This window comes from Eucalyptus grandis, chromosome 5 (assembly GCF_016545825.1).
Source record: "Eucalyptus grandis isolate ANBG69807.140 chromosome 5, ASM1654582v1, whole genome shotgun sequence".
NCBI classification, from domain to species: Eukaryota; Viridiplantae; Streptophyta; class Magnoliopsida; order Myrtales; family Myrtaceae; genus Eucalyptus; species Eucalyptus grandis.
This window is the reverse complement of record NC_052616.1, coordinates 60399866-60413394: the sequence shown is the minus strand read 5'-3', so window position 1 is coordinate 60413394 and position 13529 is coordinate 60399866.

The window sequence follows — 13529 nt, the reverse complement described above, 5'->3', positions numbered from 1 at the left end:
GAGTTGGTAGTCTACTGGCATGACCGCGCATCGTTTCGCCCCATCGGGCACGACATCATCTCGCCCCATCGGACACGGGCATCGTCTAGATTTCCCTTCTAGACAGCATTCCATAAGGAGCATTGGTCGGCCTCAACCGTGACTCGACATCTAGACCCTTGTCGAGCATTTGATAAATATTAGGCATTGTCCCTAACTCCCATTGGGTGATAGGTTCCAATTAAGTGACCACACAAGCACGCCAACACTCAAGCCAATTTTTCATCAATTAGCTTAGTGTAAAAGAGTTCTTAACTTAAATAACAAACCGGAAAATCTTCACATTTAAAATTCCGGTAAAATAATCATACGTGATTACATATTTAAAATCAACCCGCCAAACTTTGCACGCTTTCATTTTAAAACCCCATTGCCCCATTTAGCATGTAAAACTTGACGCCCAAACAAACACATCAAAGTTTGCCATTTTCTTTTCAAGTAGCCGTGTTTGAAAATAGTATTTAAGCTCATGATTTGGGTAATCAAATAACATAGCATTACAAACTCAGAAGTCATAATTATGCATAATTTCATCTAATAAATCAAGCATAAAAATCTTCAATGACTAAGCCGTCATTAATTTCCATTAATTGCGATTAATTACACTAACCACAATTAATTACGATTAATTATAGTTAATTAAACTAAGGAAAATTAATTAATATTAATTAAGATAATTGCAATTAATTAAACTAACCACGCTTAATTAATCTAAAGACGATTAATTAAACTAACCGTCCTTATTTAGATTAATCTCTATTACCCTTAATCTAATCCATCATTAACCTTAGTTAGGGCTAAACTATCATTAAAGACCACTATCATTAGCCCTAAACTAAATTGGTTTTAAACGCAATTAACTTCCTAATCAAGGATTATGAGTTAATTCATTGGTCTTCTAACGATGACGACAAGCTCCACGGTGACGGTGGCATGAGGCATCGGACGTGGTGCTCCCGACTTGAAGGGAACTCGAACGGCAGTGACAAAGCCTCTCGAGGCTCATGGCCACAAAGAGAGGGGGAGCCGTTCACTTGGGGTGGTGAACTAGTAGAGCAACAATGACAGTGTACAATGCGAGGAACGGCGGATGAGAAGCAGGGATGGTGGCGGATGGCGATGATGGAGGTAATGAGGGTGGTGGCGCCCGGTCTCAAGGAAGAAGAAAGAAGAGGAAGAAGATGAAGAAGATGAAGAAGATAAAATGAGGAAATGGATATGAAGAAGAAGAATAAGAAGAAGAAGAAGAAGAAGCAAAAAGATGAGAGAGAAGAGGAGGATTTGGCATCCAAGGGGGCGAAAATAAGAGAAAGAGATTTCCTAATTGCAAATCCAACGCAATCCCTAAAATCCTCTCCTCTTTTTCTTTATTCCTTTTGTCTTGTAGCCCATAAATGTAAGGGCATTTTAGACTTTTCACATACTTTTTGTCTGCCATCTTGAAAAATTAATTCTATTTTCAATTGAATGAATTAGGCCTTTCATTAATGCGCCTATAGTGTTATTCTCTGATTTGATCACTCTTGACACCTAAATTTTGTGACCCATTTAGACATTTAAAAAATTAGGGGTTTAATTTTATCCTGAAAAATAAAATCACATGGCATATAGTTTAGGAACATTTTTGTTTATTTTATTGGACCGACGGCGAGTGCAAAATTTTTCACATATTCCAGTTAGATTCTTCACACATTTATGCAATATACACCAAAATGATGTATTTTCGAACAAAAAGGAAAATTTTGGATAGAATATGTGAAAAATACAAAGGGAATATTGCACAAGGTGGATATATTTCAATGATATATTTAGGGTATCATGCGCCAACAAAAGGAAAAAGTATATACCGTAGAGATACATTTTTTTAGACCTATATAATACCTCGCGTGCAATTTGTTTGGGGAGGCCACACATATCAATCCACACGGCCATACAAGGGGAGCTTCTCTAGGGTTCGTCGAGGAAAGAAACACAAAAAAAGTCAAAAAAAAGGGAAAGGAGAGATTGGACGTGAGAAAGGGGGCACAAGAGAAAAGTGCGCAGAGAAGAGAGAAGGGACGTGCGGCGAGAGGGAAAAGAGAAAAAGAAAAAGAAAAAAATAACTGAAAAAAGACTTCAATGTTTCATCTTCTCCGGGTTTGCTGCTGCACCCGGTCCCTCCAGACGCTGGTCTTGTCTGCACTTTTCCCTCCGTCGTGTCTCTGCCGAACCCAGAAACCGGCCACCACCGAGCCTCCCGGCTCCTCGCTGAACCGCCTCCACGAGCAGCACCACCACTCCGCCTTTCCTGCTCCGCCCGAGCCCGAGTCGACGCCGAGCCACCTCACCGAGCCGTTCCATCCTCTGCACAGGCCAGCCTCGCCCTCAGCTGCGACCCGAGCGCAACGGACACGTGCACGACTTCCCTCCCGCGACGCCGCTCGGGCCGAACCCCTGCACAAGACTTGCTGTTCGCAATTAGCGCGTGACCCGCGAGTCCCCCACGCCGGTCTCCGCCGTTCCTCTTGTTGTCGGGCTCTTCCGCCACCGGTTTGCCTCGCCGGAACCCAGCGGCGGAGCTCTCCGCCGGAACCCTTCGCCGGGTCCCAAACCGGTGGTCAAGATTTTCTTTTATTAAAAAAAGAAAAAAATCGAATTAGGTAGATTTGCTTTATTTTATTAGGCCGGATTATTTTATCTTATTTTATTTTTATATCTTGGTTTCTTTGTTTATTTCTCATGGTTAATTGAAAATCTCAATGTATCACCCGATTCGCAACCGCGCCGAGGTTTTTATTTCATCTATAAGGCTTTAGATGAAATAATTAATTAAGCGGGAATAAAATTGAGCTGAGACTTAGAACCGGGGAATGAGAGTAAATTTGCGCGGTATGCATCCCACTGTGGGCGAACAACCCCCGTTCAAGCCCTTTAGGGACAGCCTTTAGGTAGGAAATCACTTTCGGCCCTTTAGTTCAGAGTCTTGAGACACTCGAGATGCCGGGATGGAAGCGTTCTAACCTACCCAAGCTGCATTTCTTGAAGGATCCTACCAGGCTGGAAGAAGAGGAGTTTAGAAGCCATGGAGAGATTTTCACAAAGCACACTTTACTTGAGGGACTCCGCCCAAAACATTACACCCTCCCTCGCCTTATATAGGCAATAAGAGGTCACAAAAACACACGAGGGGGACCTAGCTCACGGGTCGGGGAATAACAGAGGGCACCGAAAGGGGAATTATTCGCACACTATGAACAGAAACTATACGCAGGACGGTGACATTTCCCTAGCCTAGTGCTACAAAAGAAAAGTGAGCAGTGATTTTGTAGGTGATGCTTTTTCAGGTGATGCTTTTTCTTTTCCCCTATCTTTCGGGGTTTTGATACGATTTCGTAAATTTGCCATATACGGTTCTCTTAGTAAGGATCCGTGGAATAGTGGCAAAAATAGAGGTTTGAGGAGGTGGGGGTAAATACCCGGTTTTAACGGGAGGTGCCAATGGGTCGAATGGTTTGAACCTTCCTTCTTCAAGAAGCTGAATTTGGATTTTGAGCTTTTCTATTTACGGCTGTGGACTTTCGGGATAATGGTACCCACTTGATTATCGGATCTTTATTGGGAAGGTATCTGAGGAAACTTCAATATTCTTGGCGATATGTGGTCAGGCAATATGTACCTTTGTTAAGGTGCATACCAAGAAATTCAATTTCTGTCTGGGCAATATTCATCTTCCTTGCGAGCATAATACCATGCTTCTTTACGATTTCAAAACTGTTCCAAGGAGTTGGCGGTGTGATTGTTCATCGGGGTGTAGAGCAGAATATCGTCAATGTATACGCTGCACTTGATATAGAATTGGTTTGGAAGATGCGACACATGGCCTTTTGGAAAAGGGATGGTGCTACCTTTAAGCCAAAGGAAGAACTTTCCATTGGAAGTGTTGGTTTGGAATACAGAATCTGTCTTGGATCTTGTCTTCGGGATGGATGCCCGGTACCAAAATCCGGCTTTGAGGTCGGAATTTGGAATAGATGTAGGCCTTGGTTAGACCACTAAAGAGTGAGTCTCTAGATGGTAAAGGAATTATCGTCTTGGAGGAAAGATTGAGGTTGATAGTTGATTACCAATCTCATTTTTCCTCTGTTTTGCTCGGGCACGCTTATTGACATAAAAGGCTTCAAGCCCATTGTGAGTCGAGACTTCAATAAGGCCTTGTTGCAAAAGTTCTGAAAGCATTCCCTTTGGGCTAAAACCAAATGTTCTGGTTTCATTCCCATGTGGCTCGCCTTGGATTTGGGTTTATGTCTTCGTTTTTTTGAAAGGAAGGCGAACAAGAACTCTGGTTTTTCCATAAAGGATAAGAGCACTTTTGAGCAAATTCTGCATGGGATTCCGAACAAGATTCTAGCAATTTTTGCATGATTGGGTCTAGTAGACTCATTTCAATGGAAAACAGTCTTTGGATATTAACAAAATCAGAGAATTGATCTTTATATCTAAGACCTTTTCAGGGATAACGAAATTTGAGAGATTTGAGTCATGATGTCCCACTCAATTATCGATCTTTATTGGGAAGGTTAGATCCAAAAATCTTTGCGGTTATGGAACATCAAAGGGAAGAACTGGACAGTCACGGGAGTGGTTCTAACATTTGTGGAGAAAGTATCTCTGACCTTAATTGAAGTATCGGATGTAAGGGGTCCGAGAATTCTTCGGGAAGAATTTTGGTGTCTAGGATAGAACAACTTGCTCTGTGTCAATGAGAGCAATAACGAGTGATAGGCTTAGCAAACTTTGATGTAAGGATTTTTACGGGAAGTGTGGACAAGTGAGTCGGCTTGAAATATGTCAGATTTGGTTCTGGGGACGATGGTGATATGTGGAAAATTTCTTCAGACTCTGAGTCTGACTCAGTTTCACTGGAAGTTTGGTAAGAGGGAATGGCACAAAGAGTTTGGTCAGATGGTTCTTCATCAGCAGAGAATAAGGATTCAATATCATCATTTTCGACAAATACCTATTTCGTTCTCAATATGATGGATTAGATGATTCCGACCTTTTCTTGCTTGAGGACAACTTTTGGCAAAGTGTCCTTTCGATTGCGGATACCAGCATCGATTTGATTTCTTGTGGCTTGTGCGATCCTTTCTTTTGCGTAGGTATCGCCATTTCTTCTTTTTCCGGAAATGCTTTGAGCCATGTTTGGATTTCTTTATCCAAAACTTCTTGTAATGTTTTTTCTTCCGAGAATACTTGCCACATGTACCATCACAGTCTTTCTTGGAGCATTTGATTTTTAGCTCTTGACTAGAACAGCTGATTCAAGGCGCTTGTCATCGTGATGTATGTACGCACCATCTTGCGTTTAAGCATAATTCTTCTAGGCATAGATGGATTTCTTGCTGTATTTCCCCTAAGGGAATATCTTGTACCCGTCTTTGCTTTCCAAAGAACGATCTTTCAACCATGCTGGGGACAGTTCTTTCGGGATGGAAGTGAGGAAGACATGCTTCAAATTTGGGTCTGCTCCAACTTGATAAAAGGTTTGAAGCATTAATTTAAAATGCTTATCAAGACCCAACCAAGGCGAGCCACATGGGAATGAAACCAGAACATTTGGTTTTAGCCCAAAGGGAATGACTCAAATCTCTCGCCGCATTATCCCTAGAAAAGGTCTTAGATATAAAGATCAATTCTCGATTTTGTTAATATCCAAAGACTGTTTTCCATTGAAATGAGTCTACTAGACCCAATCATGCAAAAATTGCTAGAATCTTGTTCCGAATCCCATGCAGAATTTGCTCAAAAGTGCTCTCATCCTTTATGGAAAAACCCAGAGTTCAGATCAAATTATCAATTTTACTAGCGAAACATTATCCCTTGATCGAGCGATATGTGATGTCCTTTTTGGGGTAATTTTGAATGGATTTGATCGTTTTTATTTATCTTGAGATATGTTTGAGATATAATATCACATGCTTTAGGGTTATTTGCATATTTGGGCAAAGCATTCCATTTATCATGAATTTTTGAAATAAAAATTGAGTTAGATTAGATGCATGTTAGGATATTACTTGTTTTAGGGTTTGCATATTTAGAATAGGAATTTTAATTTCGAATTTCATAAAAATAAAAAAATTCAAATAAATCAATTTAGGTTGCTAGATCTTAATTTAGGTTGCATGCTTAATTACTTGGCAATTATTAATTTCGAAAATTAATAAAAACAGCAAAAAAATCATATAGAATTAGGACATATTTTGCACGTCATTGCATATTATGATTAAAACTGCACTTAGTTTAATTTTAGATAATAGTTTTTTTAAATTTATTATAAGTGTAGGTATTTTATCAAATAGATTGCATTTTAGGATTATTTAGGTTAAGATAATATTTTAGTTCAAATTAGGATTTGGCTCAACCTAATTCCTAATATAAACTAATTAGGATCTTAATCTAATTAGGTAATTTTCACATTTCACCTAATTTCGAATTTCATGAAAAGTACAAAAATGCCATAGGTTGAATTAGTTTTATTTTCTAGGATAGATTGCATTCTTTTAGGAAAAAGAAAGAAAGGAAAGAAAAGGAAAATGTCACATGCACATCATTAGGATTAGATTCATTGAAATGCATGTCATGTGGTAGTTGTTGCTAGGCCCATTCGACTAGAAGTTACATGTCATTAGAGTTAGGTTATTTAGTTAATATTGCATCGCATATTGCATAATTTTCATTAAATAAGTGAAAACAAAAAAAGAGAAGTTGCGTGGTAATTAGAAACCATATCTAGGGTTGTTGATGTGATTTCTAATTTAACATTGCAGATGCTTTTGTTGCTTTGAGGTAAGTTTTTGCAATTTATTTATTGTTTATCTGGGTGTTAAATTGGTAGATTGCGCACCCGCATGATCACCTCGCATGTTAGGAAAATAGATTTAAAACCAATTTAAGCTGCCTGCAAAAACATTTTTTGAAAATAAAAGAATGGTACCGAAAGGGCATTAGAGAAATCTAGTGTAACCAAGTCCCCGTACCCATAATCTCTGGTTCGTAGGAGTAAAGTAAAACTCTGTTACTTTACTTGGGTTTCTAATCGACCCACCAAAAACAGATTAGTGGCGACTCCCGATTAAAAAAATCAATTGCATGTTAAGAACTTGAACTTAAGTCGCGAATTGGTATGGGCTTGGGAGAGCCCGAATTAAGTCTAGGCTTAATAATTCATTAGCCAAACCCTAGGTGATTCACACCCAAAATTTTGGTCGCGACAATCACTCATGAGATAACTAGACTATTTGGGAGAAGTTATTAAGGGATTTTAACGTAATAGACTTGAGAATTCAATCGTGAATCGACTACTCGACAGTGCTAATCTATAAAGTCATTACGGCACAATGGAAAATCTATCAAAGACCGGAGATAGGTCGATTCGACCGAGATAGGTGATTAAAGTGTGGGTGATTCCATCCGATTGCAAAATTCTCGTCAATCGGCACTAGACCGATTTTTCCGTCGTTTTGGTAGTATGTGCCCGTATTTGAAATCTCGAGATTTTCACAACAACTGAGAGTCGTCAATGGGTCGAAGATGTACATTGTGACTTGAGATAAATCGATCACAGGTCATTTACACAAAAAATTCCTGAAATCTATCTAGTAGATTAGGTCACGTTAAAATCATGTTAGGTTGAAATTAATCGTGAATTTGAACCCGTTCAGAAATTGAAAGTTTTGTCATGTCACGATTTATTTTAAGAATGTCTACTCATTCTTCGAAGAATTTTCGGCGATTTTGGGATTTTTGCTGAAAATCGATACGGACGATTCGGAAAACGAACGAAAATTCAAATTGGCCGAATTGAGGGAGTTTTGACTTCCAAGTTGAGCTATTTTGTGAAGGGGACTTACAGAAATTATGTGGGCTTCTTCCTTAGTAAAATTGGACATCAAATTGGGAAAATTTGGTGAAGAATTGAAGCTCAATTTGTTAAATTCATATGCTAGGATGGGGCTACAACTTTGGTCTTCAAATTAGTTTAATTGTGAGGATTTATTCAAGAAAGTAATAAGGGGGACCAAGCATTTAATTAAGTAGATAACATTGTTGACTTTTCCCCATTTTTCTTGGCTTCTCTCACACAATTTTGCCCCCTCCTTCGGTCCTTCTCAACCACGCATTCTCCTCTTCGAGTGTTTGCTTCACTGATCCCCCTTCCTGTTTTGTTTCCTTTCAATTTATTCCTTCAAAGCCAACGCCAACTCTCCTCTCTCCTCTATTCTTCCTCTCGCCATCGCTGCTTGCAGCCATGCACATCCCCCATTGTCTGTCCCCCGCAAGTCAACCTTCATCCACCGAAATCTCTTCTTGTTAACTCCACCAATCCGCTTTTCCCTTTTCCTTCATGCAGCTCCACCGGATTTGCTTCCCTCCGCCAACACGTCCACAAAAAATTTCCCAACCTATTGCTAAGCCCGCTTCATCTCGCTGCAAGCTACCGCACGCTAGGCCCAACGTTCAACTTTCTCAAAGCCACGAGGTCAGCCCACATGTCCGCAGCGCCTCCACCAAAGCCGAGCCAATTGGCCGCAAATTTCTAGCCAACTTTGTGGTCGATTTCGACCTGGTCCAAGCCTCGGTTGGTGTCGCCGCTCGGAGTTTATTGCTCGCTTTCACGCCATCGTCACCATGGACTCACCGACTCGCAAATCTGGTTAGTTTACCAACTAAACTCTACTTAGAGAGTTAATTATGCTTATGAGGTAATTAGTTTAAGTTAATTAAGGTTTAGGTGGTTAGTTAGATTAGATTAGTAATTTAATTATCCAATTTTGCATGTTAGGTTGTTAAATTAAATTAATTTGAGATTAGACATGTAGTATTAATTATCTACATTGGTTCGAAATTTTCTAGGCCCATTTCGGTATTTAATTTAGCATTTTCGGCCTAGTTTTGTATTTTTTGGTATTTATTGGTATTTATTTAATTAATTTCCGTAATTATTTAATTAATTATTATTTTCTGGAAATTAGACCGGGATAGCCGGTAACCAGAATTTTGTGCCGATTGCAATTGTGTGGTTGGTTTATTTAATTGAGTGATATATTGTGCAATTTGAATTAAAGTTGTAATTTTGGGTAATTATCCCAAAATTGAATAATTTCAATAATTAATTAGAAATTACCGGGGCATTGGTTTACAATGCCAAAAAGCTTTCAAATATTGTATAAATAGTTAGATTTTCTAAAATAAAGATATTATATTTTTGGCTCAGCCGACCGTATACCCACATATGATTATTTTATCAGGTACATTTTAACACGATGAAATTATGCCAAGTTGGGTATTTAATTGAGGAATTGAGGTGCAAATCACAAGATCCTTGGCCAGGAGTAATTTATTGTGGTTCAGCTTAGGTAAGCAATATAGATCTATAATAGCTTTGGTGAGCAATAAAACTCTAGCAGCTTTGGTGAGCACCGTAGATATAAGCTTCAAGTGAGTAAAGATTATCTAGCAATTTCGGTGAGCAATAATTGATATAGCAACTTCGGTGAGAAATATAGACATCAGCTTTGGTGAGCAATGATATATAGATATATTTATCAACTTCAAAGTGAGCTAGACCATCTATTTCAGCTTAGGTAAGCGGTGTTCGAATCGATAGAGTTTATAGACGGCATTGATGGTATGGAGTCGATTGGATTGATTGATCGGTGACTCAATTTGATTTGATTGAATTGAATTGAATTGTTTGGGTTTATGAATTGTACTGACTTTCAAGAAGGAACTGAGGCAAAGGTAAGTCCTCTAACTCATGTTTTATGCTTAGGTAACCCTTGGGCATATTTTCTTCATAGTTGGAGTTTAAGAGGTGAACTTGCTGAGACATTATCTCACCCTGTCATGGGTTCAACTTTTTCAAGTCCTTAGATGGCGGTTGTCGAGGACCCGAATCCCGGAGTCTAGGGAGATGGAGACCGGAGGATCGGCCGAACATGTTTGACTAGTTGGTCATTGTCACGCCCGAACCCCGAGACACGTGAACAACCCACCATGGTCATGTAAATGCGACATTCCTAAGTAGTGTCGCCGACCCCATTTAAATTATTGTGCGCATGCGGAACATGCTAAGAAACCCCTGACAAAAACTTATGGGATAGGACAGCAGGAAAATCAATTAAAAATCAAACAAACATACCTTCATACATCATCATCATCATCAATCCAGGGTTTACATACACCAACAGGATCCAGAGACTATATGCACCAAAAATGGGTCGAGTTTATGTGCATCAAAAGGGGTCGGGTCTACGCAACATGGATCAGTCCACCAAAAAGAGGAATAGTCCTATAACTACTAATTGGCCTCGTTCGACGATCCCACATCTTCCACATCTGACTGCCCTGGGTCTGGAGACAATGGGTTGTCCACCATACCATCAAGAAGGTCAGCTACACCCTCACCCGAATAGCATCCATCACAGCGAGTGGAATATCAAACCGCCAAGTGGACCAATCCTAAAGCCATTAGCCCAAAAATGGAACCAAGCCCTAAACCTATGGGGTACCCTATCATCTTCGGTCTCTTGGATCCATACGGTGGTCTTGATCAACTCATAAACCCAATGGCTCCCAGGATCAGGGAAGTTGTGCACTTGCTCGATGATCTGCACTGGGAGGCCATTCTTCTCCGAGGGTCCCGCCATCTACGGCCCTGTAATGTTTTTCCTAAACCGGGATGAGACATTGTCTCAGCAAGTTCACCCCTCCTAAACTCCTATTAGAAAGAAAATACACCCTAGAGTGGTCTAACCACACAAAGACATAAAACTTACCTTGCCTTCTTGCCTTCCCGCAGATTAGTACAATTCATATCACTCAATCACAGTGTAACAACATGGACTTAAGCTGTTGGAACACAATCTATTTCAATTAATTCGTAATCACAGCAAGCGTTCCTATCATTATTCACTGCCACACAAGGGCATAGCCTACTTGCAGTTCGGCTATTTTACGACATATAGCTAGGCATCGCCTCCCCACCTTAGAGCGCGGCTTCGTTCGTACATCGACGGTGTTCCCAAGGAGCATGGGCCCAAAATCAACTGCGACCCGCATCCGTTGTATGGGGCATCCCATATAGGGGCAATTCCAGCTCAATAGCTCAAGAAAACTCCTCTTAATTATCACATGATAATCTCATAATCAATTCAAGGCACTTTGCACATAATTCACATATTTCAATTACAATATTAATCTTTAAAAATTCAATTCCGATGCCAAACCCGACATTTGAGATTTTCTAAATAAAATCCATATTTTCCACAATCAACACTCAATTTGCATTAACCACTCATCAATTTCAAATTTTAAATATAAAGCAGCGATCGGCACGAAATTGAAAGGTGTAGGATCGAAAATAATTTTTCGAGTTTTTTTATAAATAATAATATTTTAATGATTTTCGGAATATAATATATTATTAAATAATCCAATAATTTTGAAACATTTATTTAAATCATAAACAAATTCCTTTAAGTCACATCAAGGCTTATATTAAAATAAACCTACTTAACCTTTAAACTAAACATACTTTACCTTAATTAATCACCTTAAACTAATCCACATCTAAATAACCTAATCTAACAACCTAATCTTAATCAATCTAAGCTAAACACACTTAAGGCATCATTAACCCACTAATCAAGGTTTAGTGAGCTAAACTCACCGGAATCACTTTCGATGAGTCTCCGCGAAGAGCACGACGACGCCAACGACAAACCTACATGGATCAACACCAAATGAGAACTAAAAGGGGGCAAATCGAGCTTGGAAGGGGCTGGATCTTGCTTGAATTTCTAGCCACTGACCGAGCTTGGAGGAAGGCGGCATGGTGGCAGAATGGGCGGAGGAAAGGCGGAGGAAGACCGGCGACAGCTCAAACAACAACCGGCGGCGGCTCCGGTGGTCTTGCTAGCTCCGATGGTGGCTAGTGAACGGCGAGCAGCTGCTGGCGAGGAGGGACGACAACGCTGGAGTTCGGGCGGAGGTGGAGCAGCTTGACGCGGGCGAGACGGCGACGTTGCGAGCTTCGCGAACGGCGAGCGACGAGGAACGCGAGCGAAGGGCGACCGGCCGAGTGAGCACCGAGCGGCGAAGAGGGGGCGGACGAAGGGGGTGGTCGCTGGTTTCCTTTCAGCTTTTTCCCCTCTCTCTCTCTCTCTCTCTTCCTAGTTCAAATGAAGAAGATGATGGGGACAAGGGGAAAGTGACATCCCACCTTTCCAAGAGCTCATCCCCACCTTCCACTTGTCACCACCCTAGCCAATCTTGCCTCCCCCATGACATCACTTGTGATGTCACCATCCACTAACTCCAACCTTCCATAACTTTAGTCCCGTCGCGACCAATTTTTCAAGGTGTGAACCACCTAAAATTTGGCTAATGGATTGTTAAGCCTAGACTTAACTCGGGCTCCCAAGCCCATACCAATTCGCAACTTAGGTTCAAGTTTATAACATGCAAATGATTTTTCAATTAGGAGTCGCCACTAATCTATTTTTGGTGAGTTGATTAGAAACCCAAGTAAAGTAACGGGAGATTCACTTTACTCCTACGAACCAGAGACTATGGGTACGGGGACTTGGTTACACTAGATTCTTCTAATGCCCTTTCGGTACCTTTCTTTTTATTTTGAAAAATGTTTGGCAAGCAGTTTGAATTGATTTTAAATTTATTTCCTAACATCATACAGGTGCGCAAACCATCAATTTAACACCCAGATAAAGCAGTGAATAAATTATAGGATTTACCTCGAAGCAACGAAAGCATCTGCGTTGTTAGATCAAAATTCACATCAGCAATCCTAGATATGATTTCTTATTAACACGCAATCACTCAATTTTTGCTTTCGTTTTAATGAGAATCATGCAATGCAATATACTAATCTAACATGCAATGATATGGCATAGCTATATGACCTAAACTATATGACATAAGTAAAAAAAATGATTTTTTGTGTTTTCTTAGTGACCATGCAATAATTAAATATGCAATCTAAATTAACCAAATGACCTAACTCTGATGACGAGGAAATTCTAATTAAATGAACCTAGCAATTACTAAATGACGTGCATTTCATGAACCCAATTCTATATGACGTGCACGTGATTTTTTATTTTCTTAATAAGCATGCAATCTATCCGATATGCAATGACGTGCAAAGAATGCCCTAATTCTAATTTTTCTTTTCTCTTATGAAATTCAAAATTAAAATGGCCAAATAATTAAACCTGCAATTCAAATTTAAAACTAACATCCTAGATGAATGCAATCTAATTCAAAGATATCATCTAACCTAGATATCATCTAAACATGCATTTTAAAAAAACTAACTAACCTATCATGCAATCAATCCTAATCTACATGGGATGGGAATGCAATTTTTTTTTGTATTTTCGGGATAAATAGAACAACTATGAGATAAACATCAAACCAACCATGATCGT